The sequence below is a fragment of the Urocitellus parryii genome, chromosome 2 (genome assembly GCF_045843805.1).
Source record: "Urocitellus parryii isolate mUroPar1 chromosome 2, mUroPar1.hap1, whole genome shotgun sequence".
Lineage (NCBI taxonomy): Eukaryota > Metazoa > Chordata > Mammalia > Rodentia > Sciuridae > Urocitellus > Urocitellus parryii.
In genome coordinates, this window is record NC_135532.1 from 128,914,960 (window position 1) to 128,935,250 (window position 20,291).

General features: G+C 36.8%; 1 protein-coding gene across 1 annotated transcript in view; it reads left to right on the forward strand.

Moving 5' to 3' along the window:
* LOC113187260 (EGF-like and EMI domain-containing protein 1) overlaps window positions 1-20,291 on the forward strand; it is a 528,706-nt gene that overhangs the window by 13,064 nt on the left and 495,351 nt on the right. The window lies entirely within an intron of this gene.

Sequence of the window (20,291 nt, forward strand, 5' to 3'; positions counted from 1 at the left end):
TGTTCAATGAACAACTGAGAACTTTTTTTGTAGTAGCCAAGGATGCATGAAGGTGGATTTTTTTTTTTTTTTAATATATTGCCCTGTTTCAGTTAGGTCAGAAAGCTCTCTCCCTCATCTGAATCCTAGAGTCTCTTAATGTCCCTGTCAGCACTTTCTGTCAATTATTATTTCATTGTCTACATTATTTCTACAGCTAGGTTTCAATTTCTTTGAGGGCTAAGTAAAACTAATAATTGTCGAATTAAAACTAGTCACTGATAATCTACTTTCAATTTATGTTTCTCTACCTCCCATACTGCCCCCCAATAAAAATATATACCCCAAACTTAAAGTGATATACGTTTCAAGTCTTTTTTTTGGGGGGGGGGTTCTAAGATATATGTGCTCTGATAATTAACTAGTCTTAAAATGTTACTAATGTGATTTGTTATAATTAGTTATTTAACATTGGTCATTTCAGTGGAGAGGAATGTCTGCCCCAAACCGTAGCTTTTTGTTTGACTCCAGCTTTATGTTAAGCCCTCCCTAATAAAAGGTAAAGTATGTGCTTTTGTCCTCAATATTTCTTATTAATATATCTTATTAATAAGATATATTAATATATTAATAATTAAATAATTAATTATTAATATATTAATAAGATATATTAATAATTAAATAATTAATATTTCTTATTAATAATAACAAAAACCTAGAATTTGTGTATAGATAGAGAAAAATGTTTTTTGTGGGTAGAATGAGATGGAAAGAGGTAAAGACTAAGGTCAAATTGATCAAAAAGCCTTTTATCAGCAAAGTGCATTAAAGCCAGTAAGACCCAAGATCATCAGGCTATAATAAATTACTATTTGGGTGCTAAGAATCTATTTTTAATACCAAGATTTGATAATTCTAATAAGATGCAGATTATATAAAAATAGTAATAACTGGGAATAGGTGATCACTTATCCCTTTTTAAAATTATGTGTTTTCTATATATTTATAAGCCTGAAGAATGAAGTGAAGCTGGGCCTGGTAGTACATGCCTGTAATCCCAGCAACTCTGGTGGCTGAATGAGGCAGGAGGATCACAAGTTGGAGGCTAGACTTGGCAACTTGGCAAGGCTTTAAGCAATTTAGTGAGAACCTGTCTCAAAACAAACAATAATGGAACTTAGTGGTTAAGCACACCTGGGTTCAATTCTTAGTACCAAAAAACCAAAACAAACAAACAAAAAACTCAACAAAGTGAAATATGTTTGTGTGCTTGTCAGTTTCTGGAACTGGCTCCTCTGTGTTTTGACCATAATGCTTTAACCAAAGTGCTCTACTTTGTCTTTAAAATAAGTCTTTGTACTCATATCCAGAAGGTTTTGGCTGATAAGTAGCAAAGGCCTATTAGGATAGATTTTTAAATATCATACCAAGATGGTGCTTTTACAGGCTGAATCATCACTAGAAGCTTTTTAAATTAATTTTTAGTTTAAGGGATATATACTTCAGTTTCACTGTCTTTTTGTAAAACAAAAAAAAATTCTTAATTGTGGTAGAAACATAGAATATACTATTTTAACTATTTGTAAATTGCTAATGTTGACTGTTCGTTTTGTTCTATCATGGGTCTTGAGAATATTTTCATCTTACAAGATGGAAACTCTATGCCCATTAAACTCCATACCCTATTTACCTCTGCCCATTAAACTCAGCCCCTGACATTCCATTCTAGATTCCATTTCTATGAGTTGAGCCATGTTAGAAGTGCAATCATACTTGGGAGTTGCTTTCCTATCACTGATTTATTTCACGTGGCACAATGTCCTGAAGGTTCATTCCTGTTGTAGCATGTGGCAAGATTTCCTTCCTTTTCAAGCTGGATAATGTTCCTTTGAAAGTAAATACCATGTTTTTTTTTTTTTTATCATCACTTGATGGACATTGCTTGCCTTATATCTCTTGGTTATTATGAATGGTGCTGCTATGAACACGGGTATGCAAATATCTTTTCCAGATCCCACTTTCATTTTTTTTTTAATTCTTCTGGCTACATAATCAAAAGTGGGATTGTTGGATCATATGGTAGTTCTACTTTTAATTTTTAAAGGAACCTATGTACTGTCTTCCATAGCAGCTGCACTATTTTACATTCTCACAGCAAGCTACAGAGTTTTAATTGTTCACAACTTTATAAACATTTCTTATTTAGAAAATTCTGATTCACAAGATTGTACATATTTATGGTGAACAATGTGATGTTTTCAAATATGTGTACATTGTGGAAAGGCTAAATCAAGCTAATTACAACCTGCTTTACTGCACATATTTATCAGTCATTTGTCACTAGCTCTTTTATCTTGTGATTTTCATAAAAGCTTTTTCTATTTCCAGTGGTATTTTTTTCCTACATGAAATGAGCATAAAGTGTCTCTATTAATTTCTTAAATTTTTCATCCTCCTTTAATTTACACAGTAGACTAGTATACCTGACAGTGCATGCTAAAATCAAAAGTAATTTTGCAATCCCTTATCCGTAATCCTGAAATTCTAACACCGGCAGGTACCATTTTTTTGTCGTTGCTACTGTTATTTGTCACAAATCAATTAGGTGGCAAAACCTACACTGAGCTGTCATGAATCTAATTATGGACTTCATTCATATCTATATGAGGTCCCTTAAGTTTTCCTGAAGAAATATTAATATATTTGGTTGAGGTGTGGCTCTCTAGACATGTCTGGGCATGTATGTACTACATTGGTTTTCTAAGATCTGAAACTTCTGAATTCCAATCAATTTAGCCCCAAGAATTCTAGATAATTCTAATCTGTATTTGTCTTTAGTGTTTAAAGAACATATTGCTTTTCAAACAGTAATTTGGGCTTTCAAAAGTTTGCTTATTGGAATAGGTTTTATAACAAGGAATTGCTTTAAAGCCAAGAAGTGTCCAACTACTTTTGTTTGTATGAATTCTGGATTTTGGTTGATAAGAAGCATGGAAAGTTCAGCTCCATGCGTTCCAAAGTGGTGGGGGGAGCTTTCATCATATATTAATGGATGTTTTCATCAACTATCCCCAGATTTTATAACATACTCTGTCAAAAGCTTAAAAAATAAAAGTAATTGAATCTTATCATTTAAAGATGTTCCCATTCATGATAAAAAAAGTAGAGTTTAGATGATCCATTAAGGGCAATGCATGAAAAGGAGTTTTGTTATCATTTTATTAAGTCCACTCATTGCTTCTGTATAGAGGAAACAGCCAGTTGACATCTGTAGCATCTCCATTCCAGGCAACATAGCAAGGACTTTTCATATTATTTCATCTGAATGAAAAACAATGTGCACTGTACTTAGCTATTATTTAGGGATATAAGGATAAGATAAAAAATACCATTTTGTATAATTTGGATACTTTATTCAATCCAATTTTGTTTTCTGTGCAATAGGGATAAATGCTGATTGGTCTCACTGTTGGTTACTTTTGGTAGTATCCGATTCCATAGAGTGTGCTGGTCTTTTGAAGTGTAAGGTGATCTGGTTGGGATCAGGCTGCTGTACCCCAAGCACCAGTTTTAATATTAATAGAAGTGGACACTGAAGTATTTGCTCTCCTCTGCTCTTCAGACTTTCCTGTTTCATCTTTTCATAAATTTTATTCTCTTTGTCTTGTGATGTGTCCCTATTTGACCCTAACAAGATGTTATATTTTTAATTTAGATGGCACTCATGATAGATCTATAGATGTTTAGACTCTGGTAAACTACGAGGTTCAAGGAAAGTCAAGTGAAATGCTGAATTCACTTTGCTGGATGGAGCCTTGCATTTTATATTCAACGTGCTTATAAATATTCTCTTTTGTATGTGGAGTCTTCATGACCACCTGTTGCATTATTAATCACCTCCCAAAGGCTTTGCTTCTTGCTGTGACTACTTCAATTATCTCAATGTTTAAGCTTTTTCATATGGTGACACAGGTAGAACATTTATGTTTCTAGCATGAATTTCTAGTGTAAAGGAAAGAGTCCTGTTCTAAAGAAATAGTGTTCTTCTTATGGTGGAGAAGAATCCTTTCTTATAGAGAGGAGCTCTAGTGCCCAGAAAGACAGATAATTTTAAGAGAGCTCAGGGCCTAGGTAAAAAAGTTAACTCTGGAGGACTTTGGAAACCCAGGGAAGGCACTTGTGCATCAGAGAGACTGGCCAGGGATTGAGCTTGAAGAAGAGGTAAATATTCTCACAGAGGAGGAGGGTTTCACATGAGGAGGATTGTAAGTGAGGCTTCCTGCCTCTGTTCAGTGTGGCAACAAGAGATAGTAGGGCTTTTGACCTACAGACAAATTAAATGCCACCTGTCAAAAAAGTGAGCTTTATGGTGGAGTCATTGCAATTGTGTGAGATGGAAAACACGTTTGTGAGGAAGCAGCTAGGAATGGAAAGTCTGAATTAAAATGAATTATTGCTTGAAGGAAAGATAAATGCCTATTCTGATTGAACCTGAGGCTAGCAGTGAATCCATTACACTAACACATCATCACTGTCTGTTTCCTTGAGTACTTCATTTGTGGACGAAGTAAACTTCTTGCTTTCTCTTAAAAACCATCTTTAAAATTTCAGTATTTTAGCCAAAAAGAAAAAAAAATAAAAAGAAGGAGCCTAAATGCCCAAGAATGTAGAAACAGTTAGGTAAATTATGGGATATTCTTACAATAGAACATTTATGCAGCTATTAAAAACATTGCTTATGAAGAATTTTAATGCCCTATAAAATGCTTACATTATAATAAGTCAAAAAAGAGGCAGGATACAAATGCCTATAACAGCATGATTTTATATACAAATGTATAAATATAAAGACAGTAAGCACAAAAGGAGGAACATGGATCAAAATATTTTAATAGTGCTTATCTCTTGGTTGTGAATTATGGATAATTTTTATTTCCTCACATACAGTTCTCAGTTTTTGCCAACTTTTCTACAATGAACATCTATTGCTTTTTGTTAGAAAAAGTACTTTAAAATTTTTATCTGCCTCTGAAATTATTTTCCAACCCAAAACGTATTACCAACCACAGCCACTTGAAGACAACTCTTGTCAGAAACCACTTTTAAGCCACCAGTGGCACAAAATTTTATTATATAAAAGAACCTTTATATTATTATATTGAATATTCTATTATACACAAAAGAACCTTTCTGGTTCATTTGTAGTTCAGTAATAATATGTCATCATGTATTCTCCATCTGGGTTGCTCTTACTGCAATGGTCAAATATAGATAAAGGCAATTTCCTATATTTGAAGGCTGTTGAAGCATCACAGAGGAGGCAGGATGAAGGGGCCATACCACCTTGTGCTATGTTAACTGATGTATGCATATTCAGAACCAAGTAGGCCAGGGACATGGCTTCTTCAGACTGAAAGTAGGTGATTCAGGGTTACAGTCTTATGCCCCCCCTCTCTTATTTTTTTTTTCTCTCTCTCAAAATTCCATTCAAAAATACCACTCAAACTTTAAGGTGACTTGGCTTTTTAGGTGACACTTCTGAAACAAGTTGCTTACATATAGAAATAGTTTGCTTATCTTGAACTCAATTATCTGGCAGTCTCTATATCTGAAAAATAATTAAGAACCAGGAAGTGAATAACAATAGCAGCTTAAATGTGATGGTCAGCTTTTCATTGTTGTGATTAAAAAATACCCAAAAAAGAACAACTTAGGGGAGGAACATCTAATTTTGACTCATGGTTTCAGAGGTCTCTGTCCATGGTTGGCCAACTCCATTGCCCAGGGCCTCAGGTTTAGGAAGAACATCATGGTGGAGGGGCTTGTTGGAGGAAATAAGTTCAGCTCATGACATCCAGGAAGTAGAGTGGTCGGGGGAGAAAGAAAGAAAAGGGCCTGGAAAATAAACCATTCCAGGGCCTACCCAGTGAGCTACTTCTAGCTCCCACTTCCGAGCAGTCTATTCAGCCCTCAGTAGATTAATGTACTGATTGGGTCAGAACCCTTATTCCAGTTACTTCCCCAAAGCCCCACCTCTGGACAGTGCTTCATGGGGGTTGCATGAGACTTTGAGAGACATTCCAGATCCAAACCATAGCAATAAATAACAAGAGTTACCTATTGAGTTCTTGCTATTGTTTTAAACTTAGTGAGTAGGACTTTGCTCATTATCTTATTTATCATCACAACCCTATGCAATATTTATTGCTTTCCCTATTTATAAATGAGAAAATGTAGCCTCAGAGAAGTCAAGTAGCTTGTCCAAGGTCACATAGCTCGTTACCATGGATCTAGAAACTGAACCACATTCTGAAGTCCAAACACACCCTCAACTATTACAGGAAATTGTATGTGTAAATGGATCTCACGAAGTCTGTGCTCTAAAAATGGCACACTTTATATTTCAAGATCCAAAGAAAGGATCCCTCTATTTTACAACTGCTTTTGGCAAATTTTCAAATAACATCTTTGGAAAGAGAAAGAAGGAGCTTCTAAAAGTAGGAACTGATAGCAAAAGTAAGATTTGGCTGTACAGTGATGGTGAGATGGGTTGAAAAACCCAGAATACATTGCCAGGAACTCTAGCTGTGACCTTCTAGGTTGGTTAGGTCAAGGCATCTTGCTCACTTTATTAGGTTCTAACTGTATCAGTATAATAAACATGGAGTTGGATCATGGTATAGATTTAAGTTATTAATAAAAATAAAAGTCAAGTCAATGTAGTTCTAATTTTTTTTTAAATTTATATTTTTATTATGGAATTTTTACATTTTATTGTAGGAAGATTAGAAAATAGAAGTGAGAGAAAAATGACAAAACAAAAATATCTTACAATTTCACTAGCCGAGTCATCCACTATTAACATTTTGGAAGAATGACAAAAGAGAAATATAAATGTAAATACAAAAATGTATGTTAATGTTTAAACAAACATGAAACTGTGCTTTAATTTTAAAAGATCATATCCATTTACTGTTCTTGAGTATATTTTAAAGTGTATTTGATTATAAAAATAGAGAAATATATAAAAAATTTGGGAATGATTTTTTCCCATTATCTATAAAAATATAAAAACATGCTTTAAGGAAAAATACACATTAATCCAGAAAGTCATCTGATGTGAATCAGTTCATTTCTTAATAATGTATATCAGTGAGGCACCACTGTATCTTAGTTATGTTCATGCCATAGAATTCTCATTATTTTCCTGTATTTACATTAAATATTTAAAAGAAAGCCCCCCATATCTTTTATTTATTTATTTTTTTTTAAAAAAAAAGATCAATACTGAGAGTGACAATTTAAGGGTGTTTTGAAAGGAAAAGAGTATATATTCCCTGGCTGGAGCTGATGTGATTTAAAGCCATCTGCTTCTCTCATTTGAAATGCGGTTAGCTGTGTATCCATCAGCCTACTTAATTCAGGAGGAAAGGCAGGGCCAACTTCCAAAAGCTATGTTTGCATTTCCTATTTCATTTGACAAAGATTTTTTGGGCCCCAACTTTGTGTGGATCTTGTGTTAGGTGCTTATGTAGTGGAAAGGTGTAAGACATGCCGTTTGTATTCCAAAAAGTCCAGTCTAGTCATAAAAGACAAATAAACAGATAATTAAAATTTGGTATGGTGGGTCCATAGAGAGAAGTGAGTGCAGAGGGCTATAGGAGGATGTGGGAGGTAGGAAAGTTTCTTAGACTATAGAGATGCCCAAGTAAATAGGCAGAGTTAGAGGGAGCCAAAGAAAATGGGTATGTGGGAAGGGGAAGGAGAGTGACCCAGTGAAGGGAGAGGGCTGCAAGGACAGAGTTTGGGGGCTAGAAGAATGAGCATCCAGTGCCAAGGTCACCGAGATTAGGATATGAGGTGCAACAAGGCTTGAGAAATAGCCATAGTCTATTCCAGTTACTTGAAGTATTGTCATGGAGCAAGAAGAGACCAACTGTGGTTTAGAGAAATCACTCTGGCTGTTGTGTGAAGGGGGCCCGCAAGTTGGAATAAGATTGAGATCTGAACAAAGGTGATACAGAGGAAGAAGCTGAACTGATGAAATCACCGATTGCTGGATGTGGGAGGTAAGGGTGCAGAAAAAGAGACTTTATTATCTGTGAGTTAGGTAACTGGGTGCATGATGATGTCCTCTGCAAGCAAAGAAGGCTCCAAGGAAAGCAAATTGCAAGGATATTACAAAGGTGACGAGTTTGTTTTGAATGTGTTCAGCAGGCAGTTGGATGTATGGAACTTGGGCTGAGAGAGCAATGTCTAGAACAATGATCTGGGGTTATCTGGATGTACAAGTATGAAACCCAAGAAAGGGAGAAGGATCACTCACGTCATATTTATGTGGGTTTAGAGGTACCCTTGAGAACCACTATAATTTGAGGATTAATAGAGAATAGTAGTTATGGGCTCTATTTGGGTTCAAATCCTAGTTCTACCACTGAGTAGAGTGGGCAGTGGTCCTGGAAATAGCATAGTTCCCTTGTTCTTCAGTTTCTATACTATAACATGGCCATGACACATAATTGAGTCATAGGGTGGTTGTAAAACAAATGAGTTAAAACTTTAAAGTATACATAATAGGGTTGGCTCCTGGTAAAAAAAAAAGTTGAATAGATATAGCTTTACTATATTGTTAAAATATATATAAGGGGAATTTGGAGAGAGAGAGGAAGGGAGAAAACCAGTGAAGAATACAGAATGTGTGTTGTCAAAGATCATAGGGGAACTTTGTGAGCAGAGTCCTAACAATGAAGGCAGAATTTCGAGAAGAAAGGTGAGAGGTATTAAATGTTGCAGGAAGGACAAGCGAAGCAAGAGCTAATAGATGTCCTTTCTTTTTAATTAGGAGGTTTTCTGGTGCCCTGGGTGGGATGTGGCTGGGTTTCTGATAACAGTGGTCTAAGAAATGAATAGGAGGAGAGAGTGGAGTGAGCAAGAATAGGCAGAACAGAAGCCAAAGAGTGGGGACAGTGGTGAGAGGGAGAGCAGTTGTGGTTGTATAAGAGAATCTGAAACATTTTAAGAAAGTGAGGTAAGAGCCAGTGCAGGGAAGAGAAACAGGCCATGTGCAAGAAGAACCCCTTGTTCATTTATCAAAATTTGTCACTATATCCTGTGTCTAGCTAAGTAGATACACGAGGGAGGTGTGGGGAGAGATGGTCCTCACTCTCCTGTTCTTATGTTCTGGTGAACTGTAATGTTAGCAGAGGGGCTTCTGCCTCCTCGTGGCTGAGATGCTCCTGTGAGACTGTTGTTCTGATTCAGGGTGGCAGGATCACTGGGTGCTGGCATATGAGAACATTTCAGTCACTTCTCCCACAGGTCAGATCACAGTTCAAGGAGCCTCCTAGAAGAGAGAACTGCCCTTTATGCTGGCTACTCTGTAGTAGTGCTGACCAATCTGGGGCTCTGTAACTTCTGGCCATACTTTTCATATGAGTACTTTGACTTTCAAAGGCAGAGCAGTGTATTGGAAAGAACATGAAATTAGATAGCAGAAAATCTGTTTCAGTTCGGTTACACATTCATTTCAAAATGTGCTTTGAGTACATACTGTATACCTGACAATGTGCTGTGGGTTGGCTGGACAACCGGGTCAGGACAAGTAGGGCACCTGTCAAAAAGAACTTGCATTCCAGTGAGGGAGACCAGCAATTAATAAGCAACCATACTCTGTGGGCAGGACAGAGGTCACCAGGTCTGTCCAGAGAGGCCAGATTCATCTTGCAGTAAAAGGGATTGATTGAAAAGCTGAGTGCTAGGAATTTAGGCTGGGATTAGCCAGGTGCAGGGGACAGGGGATTAACAGTTTCCAGGTGGAGGAAACAGTATGTGTGGCGTCATTAACATTATGAAAGGGTCTGGTATTTCCTGGGCCTGAGAAAAGTTGTGTTAGGCGGGAATATGAAGAATTGCTTTCTCATTGACTGGTTTAGTGATACTGGGCAACAGCAACCCTGATCTTCTGTCTCTTCTCTATAGCCAAAAGTAGGTGGAAGGAAACCCTTGCAGGCTGCTGTTCTTAGAATGAATGCAGAAATGTTGGACCATAGCTCAGGGTGCACTGGGGTGCAGGGAGGGCAAGGGAGAAACAATAAACAAAGAGATCTGTAGGGAAGCTACCAACTCCTGAGATCACTGTGCTGGAAATGTGGATAGAGAAAGGAGTGTTCTGGGAGAAGATGCTAGTTTGCCAGCTGCACAACTACGTGAGAATTCCTGGAAGGTGGGTCATTTGAGAGGGATCATCTGTGATGGAAATGGAGAGAGTTTTCTAAAGGAGAAGTTTTAGAGTAGACAGGGCAAGGGACAGGATCTGGAGAGCTAGTGAAGAGACACAAAAGGTACCACACTAGAGAACTCCATGAATTTGTGTTCAGGAATTTTAAAAGAAAGCCTTTTGATGGGACAGAGACTGTAGGTCAGTGGTAAAGTGCTTGCCTAGCACTCAGGAGGCCCTGAGTTTGATCCCCAGTACCCCCATCCCCAAACCAATAGACCAACCAAATAACAACAGCAACAACAACAAAAAAAGAGTTTGGAACAAAACAGATTTAACTCTAACTTGGATTTAGTTCTAACTTTCCTTTGATAAATGATCTTTCCAATCTGGTTAATTGGATCAAGTCTCGATTTAACAACAAAGAACTAAAAAAGTGTCTGTTGGTGACCTGTCACAGTATACTTGGCAAATTATAGACGTGGCTTTTTTTTTTTTTTAGCATTTTTATGGTTTATTTATTTTGCTAGTTTTGAGTATTAATTTTTTGAAGTTTCCAATATTCTGTATGGGGTAGCAGCACCTTCCCATTCCTTAGCACAGTTTTACTGGGGCAAACTCAGAGAAGATTGGATTCTTATGTGAAGGCTTTTCAGCAATTATTTGAAGTGGAAATGTGTGGAAATTTGGCTCTATTGATGTGCGTTTGAGTTTTGAAAGACGCGAAAGATTCCCGTGAAAATGCACCGAGCGTGTTTGTCAGGAAATGGGTTTGCCCAAAAGAGCACAGCCAATGCCTGGTACAAATTCATCCTTGATCTGCCTGGTGCGAGCTGGGCGGGGCGGCCTGGAATCTATAGGCAATCAGGGGCGCCCCCGCCTCTCCCAGCTCTCCTGGGAATTCAAGGTTTCCTTAGCCTTGGATGAGGCCGCTGCCTGGTTAGCACTGATACTGTCAGAGAGGAAACTTGGGCCTTTAAAACAATGCTATGTTGGGCTACTCGGATTTGGCTTTGGTTTCATTTTTCTCAGTAGTCAGAGAATAATGTTTCCAACCAGAACATCCTTCCTATTGTGCCCTTCAAAGGACTGATTTATGGTTGCTATGGGAACTAAATTATCAAATTCTGAAAATTAGTATATTTCGGGTCCCTGGAGACCGCAACACCATTTGTGTGAGTGTGAGTGCATGTGTGTGTGTGTGTGTGAAGGAGCAGGACCTATAGAACCTTTTTTTTTTCCCCATCTAGTGAAACATACATTTTTAGTAAGCAAATTAGGGAGTATGTGATGTGACACTCCTTTCACTCATTTATTCAGATTTACTGGGTGTCCCCATTGTTGCACTTGTAGGCACACACTAACTACAGTGCTGAGGGAGACAGGAGGTTACTTTGATGTGGTGACAATTCTTTCCAGTTTCCTTTTTAATGTAAAATGAATGATTTTCTCACAGTCACAGGGATAAATAGGTTCTCTCTCTCTCTCTTTCTCTGTCTCTCTCTCTCTACACACACACACACACACACACACACACACACACGTTTCTCACCCTGTTTGGGGACTTTTGGCCATTTGGATGATTTTGAACAATGCCTTGGTTTTCCCCTCTGGAGTGCTGTGTTGGTGTAAGGGGTTTGAATAGTAGGTAGGTGTGGACACCAGCTTCCCTGAGTTTCTTCTAAAACAATGCAAAACTTTTTATTCCCCAAGTCAGGAGTCACTGGTTATCACTGCAAGGATGAAGACATAGGGTCTTCCTGCCTTCCCTCCCAAGGACTACTGTGTCCAGGAATACAGGGAATTCAGAGTTGCACTTCTCTGATGACTTTGCCATGTTCCCCCTTCTGCTGTCATCCTCCCCTTCACACCATGCTCCCTGCATCACCCTCCCCCACCCTGATACTGTTCCTCATTGGAGGATGAGGGTCTTGTTTCAGCCTCCCTTGGAGTGGGATGTCACTACCTCTCCCAAACATACCCTCCATCTTGTACATTTTTATGCCTTATGGTCAAAGGATTTTTTTCCTCCGTGGTGTTTGCTGTGTTTTGCCCATTCACTTCTTAACTGGCAGTCTTCCTTTGTTCCGCAGAAGTTGCTTACCTGCATTTTAGTTTGCATAACTCCAAGTAACATGTTTCATGACATTAGTTTTTTTGTTTTTTGTCTTCAGTCCTTGACTCAGTTTTGTTTTGCACTCCGCAAAACAAACTACCTGAAATAAAAGATCCAGCCTCTGACCACTCCTTGACATCTTCCTTTTGGTCATCTGGTCCAAACCATCTGCATTTCCTATCTGAATTATTGATACAGCCTCTTAGCCAACCTCTTGCTTTAAGCCTCTTCCTATTTTCTCTAACCTAGTCCTAAGGTACTTCTGTTAAAATGTCAGTTTTTTTGGTGTGTGTATGTGTGTGTGTGTGTGTGTGTGTGTGTGTGTGTTTGTCTATCACAAAACCTTCCATTTGGTTTTCTTGTTACTCAGATTAAAAGCCAATGTTTTCACTGTGACCCACCGGCCTTGTGTGGTAAAGCACCCCCACCACCCCAATCCCCATCCCCTGCCCCACCCCCAAACAACCCATTGGTCCTCTCTGACCACTGTCCTCCAGGTTCACCCTATTTGAGGCACACTCAGCTCCTGGTGAGGAATTCTCCTGTCTCAGGGCTTTGGAGCTTGCTGTTTCTTCACCCTGTCTCATCTTCTTCAGGTTCTTGCTCCAATGCCACTTTTGAAGGGAAGCTTCCAATTCTCCCAAAACCTTAATCTTCCCTTTCTCTCTTCCCTATTTCATTTTCTTCCCATAGCACTTAAAATAATCACATCATTATATGCTTTGCTTATTTAATTTATTTATTTGTTCTTTATTACTTTTATCCTTTTTGTTCACTGTTGTATCCCAACATTAAAAAAAAAAAAACTAGTATATAGTAGTTGCTAATAAATTACTTGCTGAATAAATAGATGAATTTAATTGTTGTATACTGCTTTGCATAGTGGTGTCTGTTTCTTCTATGACTAGCTGTTCTGTGCCTATTCAAGAGTTAATGATATATTAATCACTAACTAGGATCCATCATCCCTAACACCAGTGGAATGCCCACTCCCATCTGTGGGGAGTCCACTTTCAAGAAAGGAGTCAGTTAACTACAGGACATGGCAATGAGTACAGTGAGACAAGAAAACTCAGTAGGTTGGGAACAAAGGGACACAAATTTAGCCACCATCTACAAAAGCTTGCTAAGTTCCTCACCATTACTCTTCCATTTTTCTGATGAGAAAATAACAGGTTTTGGTGAGCTAACGTGAGTTTCCCAAGATGATATGATCTGGAGGTTAGAAAGTTAAGGTTGGACTTGTCCAGTCCTTTGCCTGTACAATATCAGGTGCTACATTACTTGTTTATTGGGAGGAGTGTTTAACTCTTACAAACACCTATTTGCTTTTTTCCTAATGGTCTTAGAGGCAGAGAAGAAGAGATTGCATAAATTCATATGATTCTTTCTCATCATTAAGTATTCTGAGGTATTGTGTCCAGGCCATCATGAGTGAGAGCAGTAGGGACTCATCTTTCTAGAGTCCTCTTTGTGAAGGTTCCTGGTCCACAGGCAAAGCTTTAATGTTTTCTTTTCTGTATACTCATAGTTCTCACATCCATATTGCTATCAGATTTTGTATAAGTGTATGATTATTTAGATTACTCCTTTATCAGATTAGAGAAGACCTTGAAAGAGAGATTTTTTTTTTTTTTTTTGGTCTTGATTATCTCTGTGCCCAGTACCTCTGAAAATGTTTGTTGAGGAAACAAGTCCACAGGAAGAAACTACCATTTAAGCTATGAATCTTTAGAAAACATTTACAGCATGGATGAAACTGTAGTGTCTCTTAATCTCTAATTACATCAAGGAGTTGGATAGCAAAGGAAAATTGCATTTGTGAACCATCTTTTCAAAGCTGGACAGTGACACGATATAGGAAAATTGATTTCTGAAGTGGAAAAGCTGATGACATTTGGAAAAAGTCAAAGAAACATGATTCATAATTAGGATCCACAAATTGCTTTAAAATTTACCAAGTGTTTTCACAAATATTGTTTAATTATTACAAAACTCAATGAGATAGAAAGAGAGAGGAGATGAGACTATCTTATTTTTACAGATGAAGAATCTTCAAACAGGTTAGGTGAAATTTTATTGTTTGTTTGTTTATTTATTTTTGGTACCAGGAATTGAACCTAGGGGCTCTTAACCACTGAGTCACATCCCCAGCCCTTTTAATCTTTTGAAACAAAATCCTGCTAAGTTGCTTAGGGCCTTGCTAAATTGCTGAGGCTGGCCTTGAACTTGTGATCCACCTGCCTCAGCATCTTCACTGTCTGGGATTATAGGCATGTGCCATCACTGTCAGCTAGGTCAACTTTGAGCTGAAACATGTCACTCAGTTAAATTGTGGAGACTACATGCAGAACTAAAATATTTTGATTCTAAATTCTGTTTATTTCCTACTATATCATGTTCTTTCCATAATATTAAACTTTTTCATCAATAAGATAATGTAGGCTCTGTTGTATAGTCTCTATTCTTGCTATATAAAAAATGAGTTTTATATTGTTTGTTTCATATTTTTCTACAACATGCTTTGGCTTATCACTTAATAAGATCATGGAATGCACGTCAAGCCACGTTTTATATTTTACTGATCTTTCCTCTATTTCACTGAATAACTTGAAGTGCTTTAGAATAATCTTATACAAAATCCAGATGCATGCAACAATTTTATAATTCTAGAAAATGTTTTTATGTTCATCATTTGAGCTGTCTTGAATATCATGACCTTTCAAAGGCTTGTGGTTAAACCCAAAGTAACATACTCCCAATGCTATTTTCCCAAGAAGCTATTAGCATGAGATTTATATATGATAGAGGGTAAATGTAATCTTTGCACATGAATGCTAGTAATATGAAGTAGCAGATATTAATATGAAAAATGACAGCTTCTTCAAAAAACATCAAGTGAACTTTTGACTTAAAGTTAATATAATAAGCCTCGGGGGACAGTAAAGACCAGCTACAAAGTCCTGTTCCACACCTGCATATTTAAATCAACTGAGTCTGGTTTCCCTCCAGCATTTCAGTTTCATTGATTATAGTTCTTATTTTTCTTTGCACTTCATCTAAGTTTCCAGACAATCCAAAGTGGTTAGATGATTGATCTGTGTATATTTGTTGATTGATTGCATTTATCACAAACCACAATGGAAAAAGTTGTCATCAAGATCTCGATTAAATAATATACAAGCTGCCATGAACAAACATCTCATAGTTGAATTTTAGCTCAATACACTGGACTGCAGTTTTTCATTTCATATTGATTGGATAGTCTAGTGATTGCAGATAGGGTTTGAAAATAGTTCTCTAGAGAAATTCTGTCCTTACAGTGTCTGTGCAGGTAGGTTTATCTGTGAAGCAAGGTGAAAGTGCTAGGAAGATTCATGAAGTAACTATTGATCTGGCATCTGGAATTTAGTTAAGATAATTTTTGGAGAGTATAGCAACCTCTATTCAGATTGTAAAATAACATAAACTGAGACATTATTTATAGATCATGGTTAAATAGTAATGCTGGCTTAATCTGACATCCTGGCTTAGTAAGGGCAAAACTAAATTTCTGCTCTTTTCCCTTGTGGTTAAAAGGGAAGGGCAATGCCCAAGCCCTGTATCAAGTCAGTGTTCCTTCTTAGGGATGCTTTTCCCATCTAAAGGCACTGTCCAATATGGGAAAACTAACTGTGTATAGTGATGGTGATATAGGACACGATGTATCCACTTAGTAGAGTTTTTGCAAGCAGGCATTGAAAATTTTACTTTTAAATTCTCTGCAGCATGAAAATTGCTTTGATATGTGATAAGTGAAAATTTGTTTTTTGTAGATAAAATTATAGATAACCTACTGTCATATTTTGCCATAAATATGTATATGAAAGGAGATTTAGGGGAAAATAGTAATCACTTGTTGGCTCTTATGATCAACATTCTATAGATGAGAGGACCAAAGTTCAGCGCGACTAATCTTTGATTGACTGGAGGCTTGGCCTGATCCCAGCGTGTCTGCTTCTAAACCCCATGCCTTTAACATAATATTGAACTCACAAAATTGCTTCTGCATTGAAAATTTAAATATATTTTATAAGGAAAATCCAGAATCCACCATTCAAATATTTTTCTTTGACTTAATTTGTTCGGCTTTTTAATACTTTATTCTTTTGTTTCTTCTTCATTTATTCTTCCCTTCCCTCTCCTATCTTGTACATCTTCTCTATACTTTCAGTTTTTGATTAGATGGAATGATATTTCTATTAAGACTAATTTGAGTGACGATTATAATCAAATCTCTGCCTCAGTTCTGGACTGTCCTCTCTCAACCTTGACCATTGCCTCTTGGAAGCCCCTGCCCTTTCAGGTTCTCGATTGAGGCTACTAGAAGTAGCCAAGGGAATATGCAGACCCTATTTTGGTGGTGATGTGCATTGAGTCTCATAATATTTTAAATTTGGACAATTGGAAATTGCTGCTCCTGCTCTTGAGCTCTTGTTTGTGAGTTGTCTTTCCTGAAGGTAATGACTGTGTGGAGCAAAGTTAACTGTTTCTATAGGGTTCACACTAATTTGGTTTTTAAACATTTTAAGCAGAGAAACTATTGCCCTTGGCCTGTTAGGTGTAATGGATAGAGGTGCAAGATGCTGGTGTTTATCTCATGTTTTCAATTAACATGTTTGTTTTTAGGGTGTCTTTTCTTCTCTGACATTTCTCCCTCTGGACTCAGCAAGTTGTGAATCGCTGGCGGTCCTGCCAGGAGAACATCCTTTGAGAGAGGGCTTGGAGATGTGAAGAGACTCAGGAGATCTGGGGAATTGTTAATTAGTAGAAGTAAATAAATGGCCTGTTTATTGGTATGCGCATTTTAATGCTGTTTTTTCCTTTTTTTAAATGAAGAAGTAGAGAATATGCTTGTGCTTAAATGTAGTGTCAAGTTTCCTGTATTCCTTTGGGTGCTGGTATATCTTCCCTGGTTGCAGAAAATGTGTTCAAAAGAATTTGTATCTCTTGAGAATGTTTCTCCTCCTTTATTGCTTTTTATTGTTGCTGCAGCACCCTATACAGAAACAGTATCTGAACAGTAATAATATTTTATAATCTGCAATAGTAACCATACTGATTTAGTTGCAAAAATTACACAGAACTGGAATTAAAGAAATGGAGTTGCCCATCATTTGCATAAAACTCTTTTTATCCAGAAGCATAAAAATTTAGAGTGACAGAGCAGGAAGGAACCTTTAGAATATCTCCCCATTCTTATCTTCAAGTAGCCTCTCACTTAAGACAGCTCAAGAAAATGAAATGCTGGCCTATTTTGGAAGCTGTTGAAATTATTTTCAAAACTTTTGCTACTATCCTCCTTTAAAAATATGCCAAATCATGGAAGTTTTCTTATTAGTATTTTACTTAATCTCTTGTGGCAGAATATACTATTCAAGGGTGGCACTACGGAACGTGCTGTGGAGTGATGGGCATGAACTCTGGGGCTTGACCTCTGGGTTCAGATTGTGACTTTTCCACTTCTCATTTGCTATTTGACCCTGGATAAGAGAGTTAACTTCACTTAGCCATGGTATTGTCTTCTCTAAAGTTGGGTAATACTGGTTGTGAAAATTTAATCAAGTGTTATATATAAGAAATTTAGAACAGTGTCTGTACATAGTAAGCACTTAATTGGGTTATTGTTATTGGGTTAGATTTACAGTTATGAAAAGAAGATGATGATCTGTAGTCTGGAAAGAGTAGAGCAGTAAGTGAGAGGGAATTGAAGCTCAAGATGTCAGGAGATAATAAGAAAGCCCCGATGCAAAGCTTCTAGTCTTAGACTAATTACATTCCAGATTACTGAGATAATGTGCATATGTTATAATAGAACCATTTTTGGCAATCTGTATGGGAGCTTTGAGATATTTCTGAAGTTAGGCAAGCAATGAATGATATTTTCAAGAGCCATACAGCAAAGCCTAATAATAGCATTGTGTACATGATGGAGCAGTATTGACTTGATTGTAATACTGTTAGCTGGATTTACAGATTTAGACTAATACAATTACAGTGCTAGCTCATGAGTCATGAAGAATTTTTGTTCTATCAGGAATTCAAAGGCATTTATAGTAAGAATACTAATAATAACAACAAAAAAAGGAAAAAAAGTAGAAAATTGTCACTATGGAGTGGAAAAACTGAGGTGTGACATCCTAAAATCTCATATACTTGCTACCATTGAACTTCAGATTTAACCCTAAGTATCTTGAAAGCCAAGATAACAAGGAAGAAGTGATTAGTTGCTTTACTGTTCTCTAAAAGAGGAAAGCAAGATAGTTTCTTAGGAGTTAATTCTTCCTTGTGCAGATTTTTAAAAAGAGATTAATCACATGGGACCAAAGATGATGAGCACTGATTTCACAGGCAGTTCCTTCAACAAAATTGTTGAAGCAAATGTTCTCTTTTAAAGTAACCTTGGGGAAAAAGTGTAAAGGTTATCATTAAGTATCAGTTCAGTAAAGACACTCTTGGTGAAGAATAAACTAATGTGACCTGAGCACAGAAACTTAATGAGATCATGCTTGATCCTTGTGTAGTTTGGAGTACCAAACCACTCACTCTGTATACAGTAGTGTTCTTCTAGTCACTTCTCTTGGCAAGAACTTAAAAAGAGCTGGTTATAGATTATAATTGGAGAAGTAAGATTGGGAGTTTTAGCTGGACTGAAATGCTTTAGAAATCAACTAGGAAGCTAGTAAAGTATTACTTTACTAACCAGAAAGTATTTCATTAGGGGTGTGTTGGGGTGCTTGGCTTCTGGGGAAAAGGAAAGTGTGAGGAATATGAGATTAAGCAGCTCTGTTTTGTCCATTTTTACATGTTGGGGTTTTGCAGAAGACTTAGTATGGCAAAGAATAAAAGAGGTCATTTTGCTTAGAAATGTTTGAAAACTATTGTCATATTGCATGGCTATAGTGATTTTGGTCTCATTTCTTATAGCAGTAAAAAAATCCACATTAAATTCTCACAGATTGGTTTGTTTTAATAAGAACCTTTCCTGAAGATCTAGCCCAGTGCTTTAGTTGCAGTATATATTTTTAAGAATGGGAAAATAAGCAAACAAATAAATAAATAGATACCATTTGCCTTTTGAAGAAAAATTTTCAAATACATTGATTTTAGCTTTAGAGTAATTAATACTAATTCATAAATCCATAATCCATTATTTTTTTACTTTGGCTAGAAAAGAGAACAAATTATATTTTGAGACCAATGTAGGGAAAAAAAATAAAACCTTATATCAGCATACAGAAGAATAATTACTTTTCTAATTTCTGTGGAAATGGAGAATGCTTCCAGTTCATCTAATTATTTATGACAAACTTAAGACACTAAAACACAGTTATGCTCCAAGCAAGTGGAGCTCATTTGTTCTGTTTTGATAACCTTGATTATTCTAGTGCATAAAAATGCAAGTTTTGCAAAAATAGTCAATAATGGGATTTCCATATTGATATCAAGCAGCTTAGGTCATAGCTAGTTTCTGTCTCTAGCATTAGTGCAATTTAAAGTACATAAAAAGGTGACTTTAATCTATATTGAAAGGGCGAATTATCAGTAAATAATATGGCCTTTATTTCCATCTCTCCCCTATAGTCAAAAATAGAACTTTAAAGTGTTTTGAGATTGAAGAAGACATGTCATGGATTTGAGGGTCCTTTACCCTTCCAGGAATTTATGTTTCTAATCCTACCATTCAGTTAGAATATGACCACCATTAAATTTATTTGTAATCCAGAAGGATGGAGATGGTTAATGTCAGGGCAAGTGGCAAAAAGAAAGGGTACTTTCCTGGGAAACCTCACATATAGTCTGCAAGTAAATAGGTACAGAGAGCTCAGTGTATAAGGGGTTAGGAACATGAGAAAATGGTTGATTATAAATTAATAAAATGAAACATTCCCTTTTGGCTAGTTGGAATATATAAAAATATAAGTAAGAAAACACAAATAA